At 32.5% G+C, this 15,913-nt stretch overlaps 1 non-coding gene across 1 annotated transcript; it reads left to right on the top strand.

The window, feature by feature from the left end:
- Positions 1–15,619: 15,619 nt before the first annotated feature.
- TRNAG-GCC (transfer RNA glycine (anticodon GCC)) lies at positions 15,620–15,690 on the top strand. Its single transcript has one exon. It is a non-coding gene; the product is annotated as a tRNA-Gly (tRNA).
- The last annotated feature ends 223 nt before the right edge of the window (positions 15,691–15,913 follow it).

The raw sequence follows: 15,913 nt of genomic DNA, 5'->3' as shown, positions 1-15,913 counted from the left end.
ATGAAAACTTTCTCATTCAAAGCAACTAGTTCTTGTTCAATTCTTGCCTTTTCAGTGAAAATGCTTTTAAAGGATGCCTTATTCCATTCTCTGAGTTTATTTTTAATGTACTGGAGTTTTTTAATAAATCTGAAAATGAGTGACCATCCCACCCTATGTTCTTTCCACCATGCTTCAATGAGAACAATCAAATTGTGATCTTGCCACCACATGTTTTCAAACTTGAAACATGTTCTAAGACTGATCTGTCTGCCACTTATTTCAAGCTACACTGGATAATGATTTGAAACTGAGAGGGGAATAATTTTAGCACCACATGAAAAAGGAGCATTCAACCATTTAGGAAAAATTAGAAAATGATCAAAGCCTTTATGCAATTCTTAAGAAGTCACACCTTCAATTTGTCCAAGTAAAAATACCATTCGATGTTGGGCAGTCCACCAGAACCAAGCATGCCACAAAGTTTATGAAATCAATCATATTTTGGTTATTTTTAGGGTTACCACCTTGTTTTTTAATACCATTCAAAATTGTGTTAAAGTCCCTGCCCAAGGCAAATTTGAAATTCGATGCTTTTTTCATGAAACTTAGAATCGCCTACCATAAAGTTGTTTTTTCAGTTGTATTGGTGGGACCGTAATCACAAACAAACAATGAATTTTTCATTCAATGATAAATAGTACACCTTAGTCGCGCTTCAATAGATATTGGATTCAAGAATTTCAACATGTACATGTCCTTTTCTTTCCAAAGAAAGCCCACACCCCCAACCGCTCCATTGGATTGATGAAAAAAACCTTTCCAACCTCTACAATAAGACAAAAATATTTCCCCATCATCTGTAGAAAATTTGATTTCCTACAAGAAAATAATATCACTAGCCATAGATTATATATGACACCTAATTAGGCATCATTTTTCAAGGGCCTAACATTCTAGGTGGTATTTTTCATTGTTTCCCAAGGGAGATTGCTCCTCCCTTGGTACTTGATGGCAATTTAGTAATAGTTGTGAAATTCTTCTCATACACTTCTTCCTCCCTTAGTTTCTTGAGAGACTTTCTCTCTTTGCCCTTCTTTTTCCTATCTAGTTTAGAAAGGTCCATCACTTTTGTTGCCGACTGTGATATGTACCTCTCATCTATGATTTCTAATTCCTCCATTACATGCTCATCATCTGAATCTTCCGAATAGACTAAATCATTGCCTCCAACGCTTGTTCCATCTTTCAGCCCTTCCAAGTTCAAATGTTTGTTGTGTGTGATGTTAGTAGTCGCATTGCCTTCCTTATCTCCAAAACCAATGTTATCTTGAGTGGGAGTCTCCTTGTTAAGATTAGTTTGATCATTTGGCTTGATGATCGAGATAGGGTTTTTAACTTTCCACACCATTTTAGTTTTTGTCTTAAATATTTTTAAATATAAAATAATAAAAAATTAAAAAACTAAACTTAAATTCTAATATAATTGTCATTTGTAAGTTTTTTTCCCTTGTCAATCAATGGTAAATGAAAGGCACAACTAAAGTAATTATTACAAATCTATAAATAATAGGTTTGCATGATTGTACAATGAAATTATTTAGTTTCTTAAAAGCAGTATTTTGAAGTTTGTGTTTGTACTAAATTATTAAATGAATATATATTCGGGTAGCAAAAATATGTAATAAAAAATAAAGAAAGCAATGGACATAAATGATATATTTAATATGATTTTGACATTTAATAAATGAAGTTACATTTGTAATATTGAAAATTGAATATTATACCTACTATTGACAATATGGATCAATGAAAAATAAGAAAAATGATATTTATATAATTATGCAAAATAAAAAATAAATAAAGACAATAGAAATTTCATTCAAAAATTTTAATTCTATCATATGATTGGTTAAGCTGATAAAAAAATTGAATTTTCTCCATAGAATTTCATAAGCAAAAAACAAAGTCCATATTCCTCCTCCTAAGCCAACATAACATAATTACAAAAATAGATATAAATGTCAAATAAAAATAACATAAACAAGGTTTGTTATTTAACAACACTAATTAAATCTTCAAACTCAATCACACATTGACAAGCCCCTGATGCAATGTGTCTCTCGTTTTAATGAATGCATTATGTTAAGGATGGGAATGGGGAACTATGGTTGGTGAAGGCGGGTCTTGTTTTTTATTTAAGTAGTAAACTAGCAATGCATTTATAATATATTAGGTATAACAACTATTATTTTGATGAGTGTATTATGTAAAAAAATTAAAAAAATCGAAAGATGGAGAATGAAGAATCTCTGAGGTGAGTGGGTCTTGTTTTTTTATTGAAGTAATAAAGTAGCAATTGCATTTATAATATATTAGGTATAATGGTAGTTATTTTAATGAGTGTATTGCATAAATTTTTTTAGGATGGGAGAATAGGGAATTCTAGTAGGTGAAGGTAGGTCTTGTTTTTTAATTTCACTGATGTAATAAATTATATTAGGTATAATGATAATTATTTTAATGCGTATTACATAAATGAATCTAAAATTTAGAAAAAAATAAATTAAAATCAATGGTTATTTTTTCTGATTGTATTATTTAAATAAATATAAAATTGGAAAAAATAAGCAAATGCCTTCATATATATTGAGCTTGTTTCAATTTAGGCCTAAGGTGTCTATTAGAGTTTAGTTGAATGATGGTGAAGTGCTAATTAGTTGATCCACTTTTGCGTCTCCCAATATAATATCAACTTGAGGCCAAATTTTTCATGTTGTCTACTTCACTCATATTCTCATGTATGAAATCTTACCTCATGACACATTCCTAGGCCCAAGAATGTGAATATGTCACAATTAATCTAATTTTCATATTTTTAAGTTAAGAAAGTAAAATCCAATGTTAAATTTATTTATTTTGGCATCTTGCAGGCTTGGAGTTGTATTAAATTTTGTTTACCTAGAGCCTCACATATGTAATACAAAGTGTTTGGTGTTTGAAGTGTTTAATGGACCACAACATCCCTAAGTATTCTAGCTAATTAAGAGTTCTAAATTTGAGATCAATGTCTTTCAAATCTAAACATACACATGTTTAACTAATTTGAGATAAGTTTAACTTAATTTTCATGTCTACTAATGTGAAATCTATAAGTGGCCTTGCCACACTACAAACTCACTCTTATTATTTACGATTTATTTTAAAGTTTACATCTAAGGATTAAACATGTCTAGAAGTTTAGACTCGAGTGGTTTATAGATAGAGCATCCTTGTTACTTTTGATTCACTTGTATTGTTAGGATTACGTTTTGTACACCTTGCATAACATTAAATTGACTTACTTATATAATTAAATAATTATTTACTTGTGGTGCATACCAAGTGATGTCTTTAGCCTCATTAAATAATTATTTGGGGCCACTTGTAAAGTTGTATGTAACATCAGTTTAAATAATTTATGTGGGTTGTGCATGAGGAAAGTATTTAATATTTGGAAAACTTAATACCAAGAAATAAATGTGGGGTCAATAGTTTTATGAACTCATAGTTTTGAGTCACATGGTTTTACTTTACCACAAGAAGATAAATTCAATGTGCAATCAAGTAAGTGGACTTGTGAATGAATGATCCATTAAGGTAGTGTTTACAAAGTAAACAAGTACTAAAAGGACCATGAATGATAGTGATTTAAGAGGCTTGCAAGGTAGCTACTGCTCCAAGATGGATAAATGATAGACAATGATAGTCAATATGACTTGCATAGGTCAATAATGACAAGGATTTGTAAGATAGTTCCTTATAGTAATATAGTCCTAACAATGATAATTTCTTCAAACGATGACACTTCATAGAAGCAACTAATCTGCAATAAAATAACAAATAACACTAGTATTCAAATCAAGTGATGCAATCCATAAAAGTCCTCTAACCCTACAACATGGATGATAATGGATAGTCAAGAGGATGGTATGGAATGCAAGACTAAATGTTAGTGAAAGTCCTATCAGGATACATAGTACAATTATCCCAAAAATCAAGGTTAGTTGAGAAAAATAAATGGAGTGAATTATTTAAAGACTATAATGGTATGTTGATTTGAATGAGTGCTAAACAAAGGAGATTCAAGACAGTGCTAGAGTTAGCTATCTAAAAAGCATAATGATAGTGGTCTCTATGTCTCTAGGCCAGTTTGCATGTATAATAAAGACAACCTACACACATGATATGATTGGGATAGGGATAATGTTTGCAAGTAAATAATCATGAAATATAGTGAAGAAGGTAGTAAAGTTGTATTCCATAAACCTTGTAATAGATGTCTATGAGGGACAATGTACAAGTAGGCTTGTATTGACAAGTGAAAATGAAAAGGGAGTCAAATGCTTGTGAAATCTCTCTAAGACACCTATCAAAATCATATAACCTTGAATACTCATAAAATTTTGTGATGATATTATATAGGCTTGTGCACAATCAAATAGAAAAATGAAGAAGGTGATATATGAGACCATGAAGAATTTCATGAAAATCCATAATAAAAAGAAGTGTCTATAAATTATGCACAATACATGACCGAATGTAAAAATAAATAACTTCATTTATCATCAAACATGTGTCCTATATTCCCTCTTTTTACTTGTGTAATTATTCATTTATTCAATTAGTCTTTTGTAGCAAGTATGAAAAACATTGGTAAAAATATATGTATTAACCAAAAAGTCATATAAGCATACAATGTTATATGTTAGTAAAAGTAGAATATATGTACAAGCAAGCCATATAGGTGTATAATGTCACATATCTATAATATAAAATATATGTATAAAATTTCCGTATCTAGGCATACAACAAATGGCCCTAATATAGTACTTTCCTATAGGGGAATGAAAGAGATCACGAATGATGAGTCTTTCTAATACCAAGTTTTAATTGTTGTGTTTATCTTTTATTCCTACAAGACTGTTGAACTTTAGTATGAACTACATAATACTTTTCATGTTTATGATATTTATTAAGAGCTATGACATGGATATTATAATGGAATAATGAATATTTACATGCATGTGTGATTGTTGGTAAAACATGTTGAAATGTTATGGTTATCTTACTATTGAAAGTTTGTAAAGGCTAACAAGTTTTGCAAAAAGAAGAGTCACGAAAATGATGGTGCAAACTTCCTATAGCCAAACGAAGCACAAAAGAAGTGATATTCCTACAATCAAGTAGAAAGTGATCCTACAACAACAAGAGTGATGAGTTGTTCATTTAATAAATAGTACATGACTCCTATTATTTTTGTCATGAAATATTGCACCCTAAATGCTAAGCTGGGAGCTCAGCGATCCCATGCAACATGGAAACACCTTTGAGCTTGTCATGGGTTGCTCATAACAAAGGTGAATCTCCATATTATGGGTCGGTTCCCTTCTAAAGCCTCCTGAAATTGAACTAAAGTTAATGGGAAAGAGATAGGGATATTGCTCAAACTGAAAACTATAGCTACTAGGAGGTGATACACCAATGTTTTATGAGATCTCTTGCTATCCTAGACTCACAATCAACTCAATCCTAAAGGTTCAATTGTTTAGAACTCAAATAAAAACACGCAATCCATAAATGTTTCATAGAAAGGAACATATCTAATGCTTGTAGGAAGGAAAATACCAATTCTCACAACTGTAATGCATTATGATTCTCTATCACAATCTATGACCTGAATTGAACATATATTCCCTTGTTTCACTATTGTTTGAATGAGACATAAACAACGGATTTGAGAACAAATCACAATAGATACATCCAATCATCCATTTACAACATAGAATAAGAAAATAGCGAAAAGGAACTGCTCCCTTTTATTGAATTGAAAGGAGTTCTTGCATACTTTTAGCTTGTATTGTAACTCTTGAAGCTCTTTCAGGCTTGAGAACAACCTTGTAACTCAAATTTTTCGATTTAGAAGCATTTTTTCATCCCTAATTTCTCAAGCTCTAAATCTGTTGTGACGTTTTCACACATCGCCCCATTGCAAATGGGGACCCATGTTTTTTGCTCGTTTTCGCTTTGCTTTTTAGGGTTTTGGTTTGAATCCAGTCGGTTTTGGGAGCTTTTTGAATTTCCTTTTCTAGAATGCAAATTTTGAATGAAATGAATTCGCCAGAATGGTCTAATTTTCAATTGGAATGTTGATGCAAAGCTTAAATTTGTCTAAGTGTTGAAGATGAAATGTGAATTTTTGTCCAATTGAATATTTTTGACCAAATTTTGACTTTTTTGAATTTTGATCCTAGGCATCTCAAATGATTTGTTTTCGCCTTGTGAAGTGTTAAAATGTCTAAAATCATGTTATTTTGGCCTGTAGGAGCAAAATCGCTCCTGTCCCTCAGTGAAGGACGGGAGCTCGTTTTCAAATATTTTACTATTCCTGCAGGGTCAAGATGAATTACGAATTGGAAGTGATGGAGAAAGGCGAGATCTTTCCATTGAATATAAATTGAAGATTTTCATGAGCACAGAAATGCCTCCAGGGGAAAAATCGCTCCTGTCCCTCAGTGAAGGACCGGAGCTTAAAATCAAATATTGCTTTGTCCTTGCAGGATTTTAGCGTCTTGACGATGTGAAAAGGTCCAAAGAGGTACATTTTATCAAATGAATATAACTTGAAGCGTTGTCGGGGAGATCAACAGGATAACAAGTCCGGCTTGAGTAAGGTCCTGATCCTGAAATTTGGCTAAGTCTGGGATGTCCTGATCCTGAATTTGACTAAGTCTGGAAACTGAAAAACCTCAAAAAACTAGATTTTGCAATATAACTCCTGGAGCTCTGAAACCACTCTCAAACATCCTGAAAGTATATATGGAATATAACTTAAAGTATAAGAAAGAAGAAACATAGAAGGAAATGTCACTTATACTTTAATGTTATATTCCATAAAAGTTATCCTGATAGAGAGTGCGAAAAGTCAAATTTCACTCCCGTCCTTCACTAAGGATCCAGAGCAAATTTCGCTCCTGTCCCTCTCCAAGGGACCAGGACGATTTACTTAAGACTCTTCATTTTGCTTCAAGTCCATGCCAAGTCAAGGCTTCACAAGGTCATACGGGGTCCAAGGTTTTTTTTGAGATGACATGCAAATGTTTTGAACGTCCAAACATTGTCAAACATGCTAAAGAGCTCATATCGCTCCTGTCCTTTGGACAAGGACCAAGGCGATTATTGCAAGAACACTCATATTCCTTCAAAGTTGAGGTAAGGCGAGGATGGACAAGGTGAAGGACGGCGTTTGGAAGACATCACCACGAAGATCGAAGTTTAAAGTTGCTAAGATTATGAAGAAAGACATGGATCGCTCCTGTCCCTCTCAAAGGGACAAGGGCGATGATCCCTCTAAACGTCCAAACACCTCATGCAAGCAAATGGAACGAGCATAGAAGGAACGAGCAAAGATGTTATTTGCTTCACAATGAAAGATCAAAGATCGAAGATGCAAGGTCTACGTAAAAATATAGAGATCGCTCCTGTCCTTTGGACAAGGACCAGGGCGATGAACATCTAAAGGCACTCATGAACGCATACATGACGATCAAATTCGAAGAACCTGACAAAATGGTCGATATTGAACGTGGAGATGAAGGAGTTGAACGTTGAAGTTGCAAAAATCATGACAAAATCATGGATCGCTCCTGTCCCTCTCCAAGGGACCAGGGCGATGAGGTACGTCCCTTTCATTTTCATAATTTTGGCGCCAAATAAACATTTCAAATTTTCCTTAAATGCTAAGTTCGATAAAATTGAAAATCCTATTTAAATTAGCATTTAATATGGCGTTGATCATTTATTAATTATTTTGCCTTTATTTAAAATCGAAATTTACAAATTAAAAAACGTTGGCAAATAATTAATTAAGTATTTTAATAAAAATTGAGTGAGCGCTTGATATTTATTTGTTTATTTTACACAAGGTCGGCCTTTGTTATTTGTTTAAAAATCGTTTAAATTGCCTTGTTAATTACCAAGTCGGCCTCAATGAATTGATGGTGTAAGCGCTTATATAAGGAGGGTGGTGAAGATCATTATTTTCACATTGTCATTTTGTCATCTCAAGTGCGATTTAAGGAAGACAAAGAGTAGTGCGAATTATCTTCAAGGTGGTGCGAACTTTCATTTCAAAGCAAGGTGGCGTGAAGTACTATCCAAGGAGGTGTGAACACTTGAGCGAACTTGCCAAGGACATATCAAAGGTGGCGAAGTTGTCATTTTGAAGAAGAATCACGTTGAAGACTATCTATACGTCAATTTTGCCTAGGCATCAAATGGAGGTCTCTTCAAGGAAAATCAAGCCGGATCAAGGACGGTCTTCGCCAGGACGGTTTTCGCCAAGACGATCAAGCCAAGACATGGGCGACCTCTTTCAATCCAACGTTCCAAGGCGAGGTACATCATCATCTTACACATCAAGGACAAAAGGAGTTAGAGCAAGAGTTAATTAAAGATAGCCTCTCAACGACATCAAATTGAATATCTAGCAAGCTACAAATATCAGATGAGGTGGCATCCCAGTCATCACTCCTTCAGTCAGTGTGGTCCACCTCAGCATGTCCAGATTCAATGTACTTAACTCATGGAAGGTGGCGCAAACTCCGATGTACCTACCCCGGCTATCCATTGGTCGATTTTTCCAGAGAGGACATGTGTCCAAGCAATACAATTTTATCATTGGTCAAGCATTAAATGTTATGTAATGGTTGTAACAAACCCTAATTAGGGTTTTCATTGTAAAATCTTGGCCATTGATCTTGAATTGATCTAAGCCATCAAATTGTATTGTGGGCACTATATAAGCCCAGGCATTTCATTTGTAAAGGCTAATTAGAAAGAATTAGCAATAAGTTAGAGATAGCATGTAAATAGTTGGAAAAGTTAGAATATAGTTGATAGAATAGTAATTAGAGTAGAATAGGAGGACAAGGCAAGAAATTGTTGCCATTGATTGTAAACAAACTCCATTTTCATTGAAGTAATGGTGAAATATGTCATTTTCTTGCAATTTGCATGGTTTCTTGTTGAAGTCTTCAATCTTAGATGGTAGATAATTAGATGAATGGAGGAAATGTGCTTGATTGATGGTGAAATTCGTATATCCATACTACTAGCAGTTTGTTGATTGCAGACTTGCCTTGCGTAGTCAACTGGAATCGTTCAGCCTAAGCTCAATTTCAATTTGTCGCCTCTTCATTGATATGCATCAACTTGGATGGTATCTATGCTTGCGGTGATGATTTGAACATCATAAAGCTTCCCATAGAAGATCGCACTAGTCTTGTGTAGATGTTCCATTGATGTCAAAACAAGACCTAGTTAGAGTTTCATCAAAAATCAAGTCATTGCTCCTACATTCTTAGTATTAGGATTAGATCCTCTCTTCGCCCTTCCTTTTTCATTTTTTCAAATCCAAGTTAGTCAGAGCCTGTGTTCCAGCAAAGCAGATCGGAAGTTCAATGTAAGTCCCCTTGTGATTCCAGCAAATCACATCATACCACTGGAGCTTATCCACATGTAGAGACCCTACCAAAAGGAACCTTGGAGTCATCCTAACTGATCCTTCATGCGAATCTTCAGCAGTTAGAGGCTTTATTCAAGAGAGGATAAGATACCCTTAGGTATTTTATTCTGTGTATGATGGTGTACAAAATACACGTCAACAAAATCTCAACAATCTCATGCAACAATTATCAATAGATGAATACAACATTAGGAACTCCTTTGTTGTAAATGTTAACATTGTTATTATCTTGTGCATTTTTCTTCATCGTCGAGCCTTCTTTTATAATGATCAATAGAATTCTAGAAGGACTCTATTTTCTTCCTTTAATTGTTTCCATCTAACAAATAATCCTCTCGCTTATTAATATGGATGGGTGATAGTTTAGATCAGTTAGTTAGAGTAGTTAAGATTATATACGATGTACAAAAATAATGGATCAGATGGATTATTCTATGTAATTTCCTATTCTATTATCAATAATTAAATTTTTGTAGGTATCTATTTACGCAAATGATTATGCATGAAGATTTGTTTAAATAGTAGCTATTTTATAATTTAGCCTTACAATTTCACTTACCCAAGTAAGGGCCCATTTAAGGTAAGGTGTTACTCATAGTTAGTTTGGTATTTTATTAGAATCTAGTTATTATTTAGTATACTTAGCTATTGATTATATGAGTTTATTGTTCATGTAGCAATTAGTTAATGTGCACTTGGTTTGTGTCTTCAACTGAAACTATCATTTGTCTTTTACTGAATTCGTTATTTACTCCATGTTTCAACTTCATTTATTTTTCACAATGACTACCATTTTCTTTTAACTAAGAACTATAGCTTATTAGTACTATTTATTCTCTGCACTCATTTACTAGTTTAGTTTAGAATAAATCAATAAATTTCTTGATTTCTAGAAGCATATAGTAGAAATCCAAATGTTTCCTAGGGTACATATAATACATTTTTATCTTAAATCTACGTCCTTGGTCAATAATTTAAGTACCTTATACTAATCAATCGTTTCTTAGCACAAGATAACCATATCCCCAAGTTGTAGTACAAGAAAACGCATCTCTAAATTGTTAGTTGTTATAGGAGACCATACAACTAGCTGCCTTTGATTGCCAAGTGGATGCAAATGCATATGCTCATGGTTGCTTTAAAACCTACTGACTTCACCTCCTCTCTAAACTATTATGGAGCTCCACGTAATACAATAAAAAGTATACATAGTAATATATAAAATATTAATTATAGAATGACATCTAACAAAATAATCATTTACTACGTACTCATAATATATCTAACCAATATTTGTCTCTCTTCATTTGTAAGAGGGGCGTGTTCACAACTTAGAGATGTGAAGCCTTATGGAGAGCATCAATATGCAAATTAAGCTACAAATTCAATCATTCAAATTTTTATTAATAGAAAAATAAAACAAGAAATATAATATTAAATTTACTAATCTATCTCATACTTCAATCAAAGGCATCAAAGATGATACGATTGAGCAACACCATGCTCCATTGTGGTATGAATACCGAGAGGAGTATCAATTGATATCATCATCTTCTAATGAAATGATGTTATTAAATTATCAAAATCAATCTAACATTATTTTACAAATATTTAATAATTAAAAATAGTCAAGATTACCTCAGTGTAAGATGCATGACCATTATGATTGATAGGCGTTGATGTCAAAGGCCCAACATTGACATTTTAACATCCAATTTGACTTATAAGATTACAATTCATATAAAGTTGAACTATTCAAACATGTTATAATTATTATTTCTTCACTAGTTGGACTCAACATTGTCATGTAATTGAGAGGTGGAGGGGTGCCAAATGTAGAATGAACATTCCAACCCTAAAATTTATTATAGTCAATCTAGTAATTTAGATAATATTACATTTCAAAATGAAATACATTAAATTTAATTTGACCTTGTTCAACTTTACCTGACTATCAATACCAAATGTTAGACTCAACAACTCATCTATCATTACTATTTGATCCAAAATAGATGCATCCTCTTGTTGGTCACCTACATCTTGATCATCCTTACCTAGATAAAGGCAAATAGATCTATATTTTTAACACACATGAGGTACAGGTCAAGACTTGGAAGACTCGTCCCCATCACCTTATGCTATAGGCTTAGTGTGTTGTAAAAGGGTCCGAGTGAGTGAGCTAATGGATTGTAGGTTATCAACCTCAACACTCTCTCTCACAATGGAAGGGATAGTGATGTTCTTTAACTATATTATATAAAGGGGTCTTAGTGATTTATTTTGGGCATATTGAATTAATTCAAGATCTCATTGAGAATAAATTTGCAATAGAGTTCCCCCAAAATTACGATGGAACCTCAATGTTATTGCATAGAATGTGATAAAAAACCATCCACCACGTATCCAAAAATTATTGCTTATCCCTTGGTAGGGCACCAATGAATAAGGAACCTCCTACAAGCATCATGTAGGGGTGCATTAGTTAGTGGTCCAGTGAACAACGCGTATAAGTTGAATTTTAATATTTATTTATTTATTTTTAATTTTCTCATAGGATAATTTTTCTACATAAAATTATCTTTGTTCTTCCCTCTTGTTTGACAAAGTGTTGGCTTGGCCACTCATAGATACTATGTTAGAGATGATTGATTTTGGTGAAGTAGAGAGGGTAGACCTATGAGAGTTTATTCCTAATGGATCTCTCAACCTTCCAATTATTGCCTCGGGTTCTATCTTATTGTTTTCTATTTGTCCTCATATATTTTCTCATGTCTCGAGAGGATGTTGAGGCAATGTTGAAGGGGTTTCTTATGGTTTTTCTTCAACAATATTTTCACGAATTTGTCAATACATGTTTTCATCAACTGGTGGGCTATTCTCAATTTCTAGAAATTAAAACATTTCACTCGAAACCATTTCTATCTATCCATTTAATCAATTTTATACACTAAAAACTTGCCTCTTTGATCTCAATGACATTGTGACAACATTTTGGTGGTGATTTGGTAAAGAAATGACAGTGAAAAATCTACTCCACAATGTGAGCATGCTCTACAATGGTTGCAATTTGTTGTTTTATCTTTCAGAGGCCAAGTTCAAATAAGCTCTACCTCTTGCTTTGTTGATTAATAGGTAAACATAACATGAGTATTTTATAGCATGCTTGCATTGCATTAGTTAGAGGACCAAAATTTGGAGTGGCCACTTTTTGGTCCCCCATCTTTTTGTACTTCCTCTAATGTGCTCATGCAAATCCAAGTTCAATCGAACAAGATTGTGCTAAAGCTTCAACATCTCCAAAATTAGTTCAACCACTAGGGGGATGTCCCTTGCATGGTGGCTAGGAAGGTAAATACAATTATTCAGTGTCCTCACACTATTGCTAAGAAAGCTACTAGAGAGCCACCAATCCACCTCCATTACTACCTACAAGACAAAAATATTATTATACCCTCCATCCTTTCATACCAATCACTTTTCTCTAAGCTTTAGCTACGTATTATTAAACAAATTTATTTTAATATAAAATATTTTTTTTAATAAATAAATAAAAATTATATATTTCTTTTCAATTTAACATTTTACTCCTAGTGTTTTTATTTGTACCTACATATAATTTCATTATTTTAATTAACAAAGAAATGGCCTAAATTATAACTACACCTTTGTATGATATAATTTTGTAAGAAAAATTAATGTTTATACATGACATATATTCAAATAATATAACATTGGTGGTAGCCACTATAAAGGTAGATCATTCCTTCATCATGATCCAACCATGGGCAAATGAAGTTTGGTCGAGTACTCTACTACTCATAATTTTTTATGACATGAGAAATATGAGGCATCCCCTCCTAAAGGTAGTTAATCCTAAACAATATGGATTTATTTGAAAAGTAAATACACCCTCGGCAATGTTATAGTTGTTTAGAAGGGTATGGAATGGAGAAAGAAGTATAATCACAAGTTCTTTTTATCACATTTAATTTTTAAAAATGTCTATGATGGGATTTGATGGAGTTTCATCCTTCCCATGATTAGAGCTCTTTGTTTTGGTTCCAATTTCATTCAATTGGTCCAAATGCTCTTTTATGATGCATTTTCTTGCCTAGCCATTAATGGTGTTCAATTTACATTATTTGGTATTTTCTATTTTATAAGTTAGGGTTTCGCTCTTATGCATTTAGTATATGTTCTTATTGTTAAATGACTTGGCTATCTCCTTGTGAGTGTTATTTTGTAATGATGGGCTAAATTAATTTCCCTACCTCAAGTTTCTCTCCAATAAGTGATCAATGGACACTTTTCAAATGATTCATTCTTGAGGCTCATTGAAGGGAGGACAATATTCACAAAGCTTTCAAATGTCTTGACACTTTCTGCTTGGATATTGGCTCTAATATAAAATTGAATAAGTTGTGGTATTATAAGCAATTTTATTCCAACCCCTAAAAAATGATTTGCTTGCCTAACCATTAATGGTGTTCAAATTACATTATTTGTTTTTTTCTACTCTATAAGTTATTCTTTCACACTAGTGTATTCAATACATGTTTTTGTTACTAAATGACTTAATTATCTCCTTGCGAGTGTTATTTTACAAAAAATAATTTACCTCTTGAATTTCCCTCTAGTAATTGGTCAATGGACACTTTTTAGATGATACATTCTTGATGCTCATTGAAGAGGAGGACAATATTCATGAATCTTTGAAATGTCTTGACACTTTTTGCTTGGATATCAAGGCTCTAATATTAATGTGAATAATATGTGATATTATAAGCAATTTTTTCCCAACCCCTAGCATAGCTTCATACTTTTGGATGTAAATCTATTAATCACAAGGAAATTTTAATTTTTTTAGGAATTCCTTTGCCTTTTAAGCTTGGAAATCCAAGCTTTGACAATGTTACTAAAATAATTTTTTAAAAATCTTATATAATAGATTACAAAGCCAATTTTGTTGGCATGTAAGTTTCAATTTTCTTTAAACTTCTAGCTACAACTCATGTCCACTACTCTTATTGAGCACCTTCCAAGACATCATACTACAAGCTAGATTAGTTCATGTAGGATATTCTCTTAGTTAATTTAGACTATAATAAAGGATTTCACTCCAAATTTTAGTTGCTCTCTAATGTGCTCATTCAAATCCAATTTCAAGTTAGCAAGGTTGTGCTAAGTTTCAACATCACCAATTTTTTCTCAACCACTAGAGGAATTGCCCTTTAATTGTGGCCAAGAAAAGAAACATGACTATTTAGAGTCCTCAAACTACCACTAAGAATGTTGCCAGAGAGCCACTAATCCACCTCCACTACTACCTATGAGACAACAATATGATTAGACCCTCTTGTCATACCACTTGATTTTTCAAAGCTATAAATATATACTTTTAAACATGTTTATTTTAATGTGAAGTCTTTTTGTTGATAAATAAAAAAATTACACATTTCTTTTCAATTTAACATTTCACTAGTGCTTAAATTATTTATATCTACTTCAAAAACTTTGAATAAAACTAGAAAGATTGAAGACAATATTCATAGACATACAAATGGCATATATGATGGGGATGTAGATTTCAATCCTTTAATGCTCTTTAAAATTGAAGTGTGCTAGAACAATCCACCTTATCCTCGTTTAAAACTAAGTACATAAAGAATACCTTTAAATATCACTAATAATATGTGTCACATGAAACATGTGTTAATTCAATTCCCAATGACTACTATAAGATAGCGAGAAAATAAGAATTAAAATTTAAAGTTTAAAATTTCTATTTTTCTTCATTATAATTGAATGAGTTCAACATAAATATAATGTCTAGATCTCTCCCCTATATCATCATCCTTACCAATTGAACTTAACTAATTAAACTACAACATCTTAAGAACACAAATAATTAAAAAAAAACTATCTAATTGCAAACGACCAAACCACCCGCCGGGAAAGGTGGTTTGTCGCAGAATTATCATTTTCTTAATTACATCAAAAATTAAAAGTCGTATTGTCGAATCTACTAGAGAGTGTTATATATCTTATTAACTATAAAAAAAGAAATACTCATAAGCACCAGTGGTCTAGTGGTAGAATAGTACCCTGCCACGGTACAGACCCGGGTTCGATTCCCGGCTGGTGCAAATTACTTTTGCTTCCCGTCCCTGGTTTTATAACTGGACCATTCTATTCGAATAATATTTTTTACTGTTTTAACCCCTGAATGATCAAATTTACTTGTCATGCCTTTAAAATAGGTTACAAATGTCATTAGAAGTTTTGATTTATTTAAATAAAATTTTTTAATCTTAAAAAAAATAATAATAATATTTTTTCTTGTTTAGATTTTATTAGTAGTATTTTTTT

Source organism: Cryptomeria japonica, chromosome 10 (assembly GCF_030272615.1).
Source record: "Cryptomeria japonica chromosome 10, Sugi_1.0, whole genome shotgun sequence".
NCBI classification, from domain to species: Eukaryota; Viridiplantae; Streptophyta; class Pinopsida; order Cupressales; family Cupressaceae; genus Cryptomeria; species Cryptomeria japonica.
The sequence above is the reverse complement of the archived record's forward strand: the minus strand, read 5'-3'. Positions and strand labels throughout refer to the sequence as shown.